The 12,096-nt window shown below is 42.3% G+C and overlaps 1 long non-coding RNA gene across 1 annotated transcript; it reads left to right on the top strand.

Moving 5' to 3' along the window:
• Positions 1–1,785: 1,785 nt before the first annotated feature.
• On the top strand, positions 1,786–8,703 carry LOC124285888. The gene is made up of 2 exons (XR_006900899.1): positions 1,786–2,253; positions 7,273–8,703. It is a non-coding gene; the product is annotated as an uncharacterized LOC124285888 (long non-coding RNA).
• Positions 8,704–12,096: the final 3,393 nt, after the last annotated feature.

The raw sequence follows: 12,096 nt of genomic DNA, 5'->3' as shown, positions 1-12,096 counted from the left end.
GCAGAAGATCTGGGTTCGATTCCAGGGTGAAATATGTGAAGCCCATGTCCAGTGTTCCCCGTCGTGGTATTGCTAGAATATTTCTAACAGCGGCATAAAACTAAATTCACTCACCCACGTGTTTTGTTGTAAGAAGTGACTAACGGGGTCGTGTGTTGATGCATGTCAATGATGCGCAGATCGATACATATAATATCAATCACTGGAATGTCAGCTTCAGAGTCTATTGTTGAAAGACCGCCGCCATGTAGCTGCAAAAGTGTGTCGCTAAAGAACAGTAGCAAAGAAGAATAACTTAATAATAATAATGTGTCCATTTACATAGCGCCAAACTCCACACTAGGTATGCTCATAGCGCTAACAATCAAGGCACAGCACATTATTACCCCGGATAACCCAAGCTGCCTGTTAAGCGCTAGAAGGTTATAGTCATATGACTTTTTCCACCGGGTACCCATTTTCCTGCTGGGTGAACAGAGACAATTATGAGCAAACTCACTTGCCTAAGGTGAGACCACATGTGTCACATGTGCTTCGTTGTGGGGCAGGACTCAAGTCCTAGAAACTCTCAGGAGTCAAGCTGCCAAACACGGTCACCCATCAAAGAACTCTCCGAGCTCGACGCTGCTTAACTTCACCGATTTGTGACCTGAGCATTGAACACAGGACCACGCGACCCCACACTTAAGTTGAGTGATGTTGGGAGTCAGGACGCCCTCACAGCGTTGAAACACCGGGATTGTCCTGTCAAACCAAGGTTCATAATCGGAGTGTTTCTGAGATTCGAACCACGAACCGACTAGCTCTTGTCGCTTAACAAAGTGTAGTTATGAGAGCTGGAAATCGGCTGCAACATTTGACCATTCAAAATAATGAAACATAGGCGTTCCTAGTTTACTTTGCCAACATGACCTGTATGTGTATGTGTGTGTGTGTGTATGTTTGCATGTGTGTATGTGTGTGTGTGTGTATGTTTGCATGGGTGGATGGATGGATGAGTGCGTGCGTGCGTGCGTGCGTGTGTCTGTCTGTCTGCCTGTCTCTCTCTTTCTCTCTCTCTCTCAGTATATATATACTGATGGAAATAAATAAGGGAACACACGAAAGTACAAGTGCTCCTTTATTCTTGCCCAGATGTCATCACAGGCTTTGTGTTGCAGTGTGGGCGAAACTCTTGTAAAATATAAAGGAACAATGCGATGAAGTGGTGTTCCCTTATTTGTTTCCTTCAGTATATATACTGACTCGTGAAGACCAGTGTTCTTGTTCATCAACACTAAGAGGCTACACGCAGGAGTGGGAGAGAAAGGTTTATACATCCCTTGAAGCAAATGTCTGGGAATATCACGAATGGAGGTACTTAGAGTGGGAGTTTCTTGATGAAATCGAACCTGTGCATGATTTGTTTGTTTTGTTGTCGTAAGAGGTGACCAACGTTATCGGGTGAGTGTATCCTGCCCCTCACCCTGCGCTCGTCATAAACACATGCAAGGGCTAGTCAAATAAACACGTGAAATATCCAAGGAATGTCTCGGATGACAATTATTACAACGATGATCATCATGATGTCAATCACCAGATTGTCTGGTCCAGACTGGATTATCTGCAGACCGGAACATTGCTGAGTTCGGCGGGAAACAACAAAGAAACAAGCCCTACTTTGTTTAGTGTTCAATTCGAGCACCTGATCTTTATCGTAAATTCGACATAGTTCAAACGCCTTAACTGATAGATGCCAATCAACTGCCCACAGGCACTGAGTCTAGAACAGGAACGCTGTAACTAACGTTCGTTAACACGACTTAATATTTACAGTTGGTCGCCGTTATCCGATACACGGAACATCGTACCATGTCAATACGCATATACCGACTTACCAGGCCTCACAATAGGATTACCTACAGTACACCGTAATCTCCTAACATCAGGAAACACGCAGTCTGGAGTTCGTGTAGATGTCGTCTGCTTTTGTCTGAACACTTTCTGCCCGGCATTCGTGCTTGCTGTGACCAGACAGGTTTTACTGACTAAACGGTTTAACGAGTGTCCTGGCCTGGTCTCGTGTGAAAAAGACGAGCACCTTTAAGTAATACCGGAATCCTACGATCTTCACATTACTGAAAGCATTCCTGTCAACGATAATCGGATTGGGCTAATTAGCTGGATTCACCGTCTTTCATTTTCTGGGTTGATGTTTTTTCTTTGTTTCATGACCACCTGCCGTGTGTCGGATTCAAAAGCCATTATTCTTAGGTAAGTATTTCAACCCGTATACCTGTCATTCCTGTTCGAATTACTGTCGTGTCTGCCTTTAAATAGACACAGCAAATGCCCCTTTGGCGTGGGGAGATGTTTGTTGCCTCAACGACAACAATGTTGCTCAAATCATTCTGTCCGTGGATACGCTTTGTGGTTAAAGTGCGCCGGATTAGCCTTGTGGTTGAAGCGACGTAGTTGTCCTGAAGATTAGTGTTCGATTCTGAACATGGGTACAGTCTGCTTACCATTTCTTGAAACACACAGTAACTCGTGCGTGTACACACAGAGAGACACAGAGAGAGAGAGGGGGGGGAGGCACACACAGGAGAGCGTGGGGATAGAGAGAGGGGAGGGAGAGAGACAGAGAAAGAGAGAGATGGAGAGAGACAGGCACACACATGATAGAGAGTGGGGATAGAGAGAGGGGACGGAGAGAGACACCGAGAAAGAGAGAGGGAGACAGAGAGAGTGGGAGAGAAAGAGAGACAGGCACACACAGGATAGAGAGTGGGGATAGAGAGAGAGGGGAGGGAGAGAGACACAGAGAAAGAGAGACAGAGAGAGAGTGAGAGAGAGACAGGCACACACAGGATAGAGAGAGGAGAGGGAGAGAGAGAGCGATACCCGACATGTCTTTCTTTGTGTGACCTGTACTTCTGGATAGTCAGCATCCCTGACCCCAACCACAAAAAAATCCAATTCCAAAAGAACCCTTTGCAATGTCACAGCCGTAAATCACCGCATCTCGATACGGCTATTGATGGACGTAAATCCTCCATTTAATAAACCCATTTATACACTTAAAATTATTTCGTTTCTATAGCAAGTTGCCCCCCGACTGAATTCCGGTATACCCTTAAAAAAATATTCTTTTGTGGTCCTTTCAAGAACGACAGCTCATTACTCGACCTATGTTACGGTTACCATAGCAACGATTTGTAAATGTTTATAGTTTCTATTTATAATCACAAGAAATCCTGCTCCAACCATCTAAATTGGATTACTGACCACCCAGTTGTTTAATTACATAGGATTTCGTGAAGTATATGTACAATCAGCAAGTATATATAGACATGTAGTTACACATAAGCCCTAACCCGGGTAAATAAACATGGGCAGTCATTGTGAAATGTACACGTGTCGATTTCAAGTACCGGGTTATATTGTGTTTTATCACATGGAACGAATAGCTCAATCTACATGATCTATTTCAGGGAGTTAATTGGATAAGGATCTGGATCTGAGTAGTTAAACAGGTATGAGCTATTTAGGACGTTCAGACAGATATAAGGCTTTTTGACATGGTGTTGTTTTGGTGATATTCCTTGTTTCTATTCTTTGCTTAAAGGTCCATGAACATTGTCAGTGTCATATTCCATTACACGTGCCTGTGGTGAGTTCTGAAGACAACAAATATACTTACCTCGCGTGGAGTGCTACAGGCCAAACACTCCGTAATGACGTCACTGACAATAAGGATGAGTTACCATAAGGAATGTAATAGGAAGTTGCTATGGTAATAAAAAACAACAACGGATATGTTTATACGTGTATGACACTCGAGTTGTTTACCTTTTAAAAAAAACATCAGAAGGCGAATACATAATAGATATGTGAATAGTGTATATATTTATCAAAGAGTTGTACAAACTATTTATGTTGTAAAGACAAATGTAAAGCGAAATGACGTGATAAACATTAATCAAATTTAAAGAAGTAAGATCCATGCACCTAGAGGACGTTCGTGCACCCCAACTACTGCACTTGTGCATCTGAAACACGTACAAGTGCCATGTCCCGCCGATGTCCAACAACAAAGCATAGTCCGACATGTAATGGTTGAAGAGGTCTGTCACCCAAGACGGGTAGCTAACACAAACGGAATACCTATCCGCCATCGTCTTTAGCAAATGAGCAACAGGATGCCATTTTGCCCACCTGCTGATAAACATTTGCTCTCTTTCCGTAAAGCTAACGGGACAAGAGGCAGATTTATGGCTTGTCAGTCTTTGTTCTTGACTTGAAATGTAACTTTTTTTCAAGGTCTTGGCCTGGTTCTTTTGTGAAGAGGTTAAACCTGTAACTTCTGCGCAGTCGACTGTGGTTCTCAAATTTGTCAGTCATTGTCAGGGTGCAGCCATTGCCAGAGGCTGTTGGTGGTAGTGCGTCTCGTTTGGATGAGATCTAGGTGTGCTGATTTAAATCTTATATCACTGCAGCTGTTGAGTTGTACCTGATCCTCCCTTACATCAGTTAATTATATCCGATGGTTGTACACCTGTTGAGTTATATCTGATGACAGTACACCTGTTGAATTATATCTGATGAAAGTACACCTGTTGAGTTATATCTGATGACAGTGCACCCGTTGATTATATCTGATGGCAGTACACCTGTTGAGTTATATCTGATGGCAGTACACCTGTTGAGTTATATCTGATGACAGTACACATGTTGAGTTATATCTGATGGCAGTGCACCCGTTGATTATAGCTGATGACAGTACACCTGTTGAGTTATATCTGATGGCAGTACACCTGTTGAGTTATATATGATGGCAGTACACCTGTTGAGTTATATCTGATGACAGTACACATGTTGAGTTATATCTGATGGCAGTGCACCCGTTGAGTTATATCTGATGACAGTACACCTGTTGAGTTATATCTGATGGCAGTACACATGTTGAGTTATATCTGATGGCAGTACACATGTTGAGTTATATCTGATGGCAGTACACATGTTGAGTTATATCTGATGGCAGTACACATGTTGAGTTATATCTGATGGCAGTACACATGTTGAGTTATATCTGATGGCAGTACACATGTTGAGTTATATCTGATGGCAGTACACATGTTGAGTTATATCTGATGGCAGTACACATGTTGAGTTATATCTGATGGCAGTACACATGTTGTTATATCTGATGGCAGTACACCTGTTGAGTTATATCTGATGGCAGTAGACCTGTTGTGTTATATCTGATGGCAGTACACATGTTGTTATATCTGGTGGCAGTACACCTGTTGAGTCATATCTGATGGCACTACACCTGTTGAGTTATATCTGATGGCAGTACACATGTTGAGTTATATCTGATGGCAGTACACATGTTGAGTTATATCTGATGGCAGTACACATGTTGAGTTATATCTGATGGCAGTACACATGTTGAGTTATATCTGATGGCAGTACATATCTGTTGAGTTATATCTGATGGCAGTACACATGTTGAGTTATATCTGATGGCAGTACACATGTTGAGTTATATCTGATGGCAGTACACCTGTTGAGTTATATCTGATGGCAGTACACCTGTTGAGTTATATCTGATGGCAGTACACCTGTTGAGTTATATCTGATGGCAGTACACATGTTGAGTTATATCTGATGGCAGTACACCTGTTGAGTTATATCTGATGGCAGTACACCTGTTGAGTTATATCTGATGGCAGTACACCTGTTGAGTTATATCTGATGGCAGTACACCTGTTGAGTTATATCTGATGGCAGTACACATGTTGTGTTATATCTGATGGCAGTACACATGTTGAGTTATATCTGATGGCAGTACACATGTTGTTATATCTGATGGCAGTACACCTGTTGAGTTATATCTGATGGCAGTAGACCTGTTGTGTTATATCTGATGGCAGTACACATGTTGTTATATCTGGTGGCAGTACACCTGTTGAGTCATATCTGATGGCAGTACACCTGTTGAGTTATATCTGATGGCAGTACACATGTTGAGTTATATCTGATGGCAGTACACATGTTGAGTTATATCTGATGGCAGTACACATGTTGAGTTATATCTGATGGCAGTACACCTGTTGAGTTATATCTGATGGCAGTACACATGTTGAGTTATATCTGATGGCAGTACACATGTTGAGTTATATCTGATGGCAGTACACATATCTGATGGCTGTTGAGTTATATCTGATGGCAGTACACCTGTTGAGTTATATCTGATGGCAGTACACATGTTGAGTTATATCTGATGTTGAGTTGTACCTGATCCTCCCTTACATCAGTTACCGATGGTTGTACACCTGTTGAGTTATATCTGATGGCAGTACACCTGTTGAGTTATATCTGATGGCAGTACACCTGTTGAGTTATATCTGATGGCAGTACACCTGTTGAGTTATATCTGATGGCAGTACACCTGTTGAGTTATATCTGATGGCAGTACACATGTTGAGTTATATCTGATGGCAGTACACCTGTTGAGTTATATCTGATGGCAGTACACCTGTTGAGTGTCATTGACATCATGAACATTGATAAGGACAAATGATATGCAACCATGTCACCTCGTTTGACCACAATATTCTCACAACCGCCTGTTACGACAAGCATAGGTTCCAGGGCTGGTATATTCTTAGCCAGGTACCCGTGAAGATCCAGGTTAGAATTGATCTTCAGTAACCCATGCTTGTCGTAAGATGCGACTAACGGGATCGGATGGCCAGTCTCGCTGACTTGGTTGACACATGTCATCGTATACCAATTGCCGAGATCAATGCTTATGCTGTTGATCACTGGATTGTCTGGTCCAGGCTCGATTATTTACAGACCGCCGCCATATAGCTGGAATATTGCTGAGTGCGACGTAAAACTAAACTCACTCACTCTTAGCCAGTTACGGCGAGTCGTATGTCTCCTATGGTCATATCACACACCGTATCATATTACGTCATCATGGTCTGGGTGACCAACTTGCAGCGGAGAATGAGGTCAGTTTCAGGTCACCTCATTCTCTCGTCTCTTCAGCTGTAGAGTTGTTGGAAAACCAAGGTGCCTGGCTTGATTGTGTGTATGCATATCGCTAGACTTTCCCTTACAATGAACCATTCATTACAATCAGTCACAAATGTATACTCGTATTTACATATGGTCTCATTTCACATAAAGACTCCACTTCACGGGTACATGTATCGTCACATTTACATATCATGTCCTTAGCTATTGTTCTCATCCCACTTCATGTGTATATTCCAGGAAGATCACAGAGATGGGATGAAGAATTTGCTCATTTTACCAAATACCCGGACATCACACCGTGAAGAACCTCCTCTACATTCTCAAGCGCCATTGCCGGAAACAGTCCACCACAACACCTCCTCTCACAACTCCAAGCCTCTCTATCTCTTTTGAGTTAGTTAGTCTTTTGGGGGTTTAACGCCGTTTCTTTGAATAACGAACACAGCCAATAATCATAAACAGGGCAATTCAGGGATTCGAACCTCTGATCATTGGATTCTGGAACATCAAAGGGACGTAACTCTACACAGATAATCGCAGCGACTAAAACGTCAGGGCCAGCGGCTTCCAGTCTTAAGGACACTTAGGGTTTACTTACATGAGTATCCTTTCACCATGGGATACACAGAGGCGGTAAAATCACGACCTGAAGTTTCATTTGCAGTTAATGTCAGGTCAACGTATCAAGTCCAGGTCATGTTTATGTTGACACGTGACCTGAACAGGACGAAAGCCCTCGACACTTAAGTCGTGATTGATCTCAATTTACAACATTCTGGTGACATGTCCAAAATTGACTCAGTGTCCGAAATTGACCCAGTGTCCATGGTGTCTTGTTTAACATTTGGATGACCACCGTCCGGTCAAAGATGGACGTGACCACGCAACTGACCATCAAGATAGCAGCAAATTTGACAACTCGTCTCTCACCAACTCGTGATGCTGGAGCTCCCCATTGTCACGTCCGACCTTCACCTTACGATCACACTGTCTTCAAGCACGTGACAGGACTAGTTTAACATCATTACAAAATAAGATTCATTTAATATTTTCATATGCTGTGACAAACGAACGTATAGGGTTTGTCTAATAAGGGTCTATCGTAGTCAGTCCACACAGCCAGTTATCGTCGATATGGCATCTGAACATGTTCCCGAAAAATTCGAAATTAGACAGTTGTAGCAGTAAAATAATTTGGCGGGAGTACGTTACTCTCATTTCATTCTGTGGTTGCTGATGTTGTTGCAGTAAGGGGTGGTGTACACGACGTTGGGGTAGGGGTGGGTTGGTAGAGACGTAATAAATTATAAAACTATTAAGACGATTGTTATGTTCTTCAGTAAAGCTTATTATAAAGAGACCGAGCTCCGTCTTACGAATTTGCCCTTTGTGCGCACAACTGTCATCGGAAACGTACGGAAATTTACGAGGCTCTCCGACGGAGTTGGTTGCCACCCCCCTGTGATTCAAAGCCGACATATTTATCAAGCGGATTTATTCATACTGGAATGACACTTGAATGATAGAGTGGAAAAATGACATTCATTCTTTGTCTCTCTACCTCATTACGGCGGGCTATAAATAATGTTTGTATCTTTGACAAAGATTTGATGGTCATGTCGTCATTATCATGGATGTTCAAATAGCAATAAAAAGATACATGCTATATTTTATGTCTTGAGGAATTGTAATCCCGAAAACGCTCTTTTGTTTCTCAAAGTTTCGAGAGTTCGCAGTTAACAGGGTGGATTTTGTTTGTTGCTAAACGTCAGACTCATCAAAACCCGGATGCGAGACCACATATTCGAGTCCGGACCAGATATACCAGTGATTTACAATGTGAACAACACTCTACACCCTGGAAGCACAAGGTCCTTTGCCAGTAGCAGTCTGTATTTAAACAGGGTGCGGGTTGTAGTTAATAGGGTGAAGTTTTAAGTTAACAGGATGCACTTTGAAATTAAGAGGACGCCACACTCAGCAATATTCCAGCTATGTGGCGGGGGTCTGTAAATTATCGAGTCTGGACCAGACAATCCAGTGATCAACAGCATGGACATGGATCAACGCAGTTGGGAACCGATGACATGTGTCAACCAAGTCAGCGAGCCTGACCACCCGATCCCGTTAGTCGCCTCTTACGACAAGTATGGGTTACTGAAGATCAATTCTTCACGGGTAAGATGCACTTTGTAGTTAAGAGGATGCACTTTGTAGTTAACACTGTGTAGTTTTCAACCCCGCTCATCAGAAAGTTGCGTTGCAACTAAAATAATATGCATCACCAAGTTTGTGAATCATGTCAAACAAGACACGTCACTTTGTATGCAGGAAAACTTCTCAAAGAGTAATTCTAATTTTCCGGAGGTGTACGGATTAATAGGTTTAACGATAACGTGGCTTTTTCGCACTCATCCATGTAACCTCCACACAACATGTATGCAGACATATCAACAACAGCCACACGTCAAGTTCAACGCTCGACTAAAGTTGTTTTACTGGTTTAATAATGTTTTGCTCACGTAACACGACCCACCTCGGGAAAGATCCGGGTTCTTGAAGTGCAATTTCTTTAACCGGGCAGCGATTGTTACCGATGTGTTACTGTGGCAACCGAGTGGAAAATAACGAGAACATTAAATATCCGCGAATGTTGTAAAAATTAAGAGAGACACGCCGTTGTACATTCTTAAGACATGCTTATATCACATGTATCTTGTATGTCCGGTGGGCGTTTGGAGTTTGAAAGACATGTTTCGCTTTGTTGATTGTGTTTCTTAGTGTCTGATGGGATGACTCGTGGGGTGGTCTCAACTACACTGTGGCATTGTAATTAATACCGTATCATGAAAATACGATGGCAGTAAGGTTGCCTTGGGAGTAGTCTGGCATATTATCCTGTATCACAATGCCGTCTTTTGGGTGTTATTTCAAGGCATACACTTTGTGATTACTCTGCAGGCAGTAATTGGACAATTCCCGTTTCGACACACGACATATCTTCCAAGACATACATATGGAATGCTAGAAGGGACATTGTCGCCTTCACAAAAGCGAGCAAAAAGTGTCAAAATTAAGCAAAGTGCGACAATGCGACATAGCGACGATTTGGCCCTTCGAGGATTCCATACATACACCCTTCCCGCAAATCAATGGTCGCTCTATGGCAAGCTTATGTATTTAATGGTTACTTACTGATGATGATGCATCCTTATAATGCGACAAATCCACATCCTCAAGCAAGCTTATAGTTCTGCAGTATTACCAGAGTCAGTAGATTAGTGTGCAGTAAATGTTATCTCTCAACTCCCTGGGACATATATAGTATGACCAGAAATTATTGAGAATTTTAGGAATATGTTTAATTGGATTTCTAGTATAAACAACCCAGACCAGCTATCAAGTGCTTGGTTTCATTCAAGAGAGACAATTCCGTTAATACTTTTTCATTAGTTTGTGAAGAGTTATCCCCCTTTGTTTACTTGCTAGCAGACGACATTTTCAGTGATCCTCAGTAGGGATGATTTAGAGAAGAGGAAGTTGATTTTAGAGTATTATAACAAGGACATAAGATCAGCTAAAGTCATTTCAAGTAGAACAGGCATCCCTTTGTCCACTGATTATCGTGTTTTGAAAAATATTGCAAATGGATATGGCATTGAGCACCAGGGAGGCGCAGGTAGGCCCAGAAAATTGACTGTCGGTGACAGGAGGCGGCTTGGTATTCTTGTTTCTAAAAACAAACTGACTGACTGACTGAGTTTGGTTTTACGCCGCTTTTAGCAATATTCCAGCAACATCACGGCTGGGTACACCAGAAATGGGTAAAAACAAACGAAGGAGTTTAGAAAACTTAAGGCTGGATATGATTCATAGAGAAACTGTCTGTAAGGAGACAACTAGAACTGAGCTGCATGCAATGGGTTGGCAGAAAAGTCGAGGAATTCCATCACCGATCATGAAACCTGAACAAAGGAGCGAAGGTTGAACTGGTGCTTACAGCATAGACATTTTAACTGGGACAATGTGATTTTCTCAGATGAAAGTTGTGTGTGGCTGTTTCCTAATACAATGAAATTTTGGACCAAACAAACTGAAAAACCTTTGTATCAGCGCCCAAAGTGCAGTCCGAAATTTAACATGTGGGGTGGCATATCTGTGTTAGGAGCAACGCCCCTCTGTGTATTTGAAGGGAATATGAACAGTGAGCGGTACACAGATATTCTCGAGGGACATTTACTTCCATCTACTCACATGTTCTATGGAATTTTTTGGATTTTCCAGCAGGAAAACGACCCAAAACATCGTTCAAAGCATTCACAGGCCTGGTTTCGGACCCAAAATATGACATTATTAGATTGGCCAAGCTATAGCCCTGACCTAAATCCAATAGAAAATGTTTGGGGACTTATGAAGGAAAGTGTCAATAAGAAAAATCTGACAAATATTGCTGAAATGAAAGAAGAGGTGGTCCGATATTGGGACAGCATGGACCTCGACTTTCTAACTTCTTTGATCAGTAGTATGCCCCGCCGCATTGAAGCCTGCATTGCTGCCCATGGTGACTTGACAAAATACAAACTGTTCACCTGTCTTTGAATCTGGAGTTATGTTCTGCTAATATTCACATTTAATACGTGAGTAATGATTGAAAAAAATTACAATCTTTAAATTCTCAATAATTTCTGGTTGTACTGTACAACCCAAGCAGCCTGTGATGCAGTATAAGGTTAAGGGCCAAATTGGAGTATCACACTTCCGGGTATATGTAAAGAATCGGGCAACTGAATTCATAAAACTTTATGACGGGATGAAGACCTACTTTTGTCATCCCAGACACCGTTACGATATAAGCGAAAACCTCTCCACAGCCATATGGGGCGGCGGGGTAGCAGTGTGGTTAAAGCGTCCGCTATTCACACCGAAGACTCGGGTTCGATTCCCCACATGGATACAATGTGTTAAGCCTAAGGTGTCGACACGGTTATATCACTCACTCACCACAGCAACAAGTGATGACACCAGGTGTTTGCGGAAGATGAGTGTATCCTGACTCACCTT

This window comes from Haliotis rubra, unplaced genomic scaffold (genome assembly GCF_003918875.1).
Source record: "Haliotis rubra isolate DU_JTF1 unplaced genomic scaffold, ASM391887v1 Scf37, whole genome shotgun sequence".
Lineage (NCBI taxonomy): Eukaryota > Metazoa > Mollusca > Gastropoda > Lepetellida > Haliotidae > Haliotis > Haliotis rubra.
The sequence above is the reverse complement of the archived record's forward strand: the minus strand, read 5'-3'. Positions and strand labels throughout refer to the sequence as shown.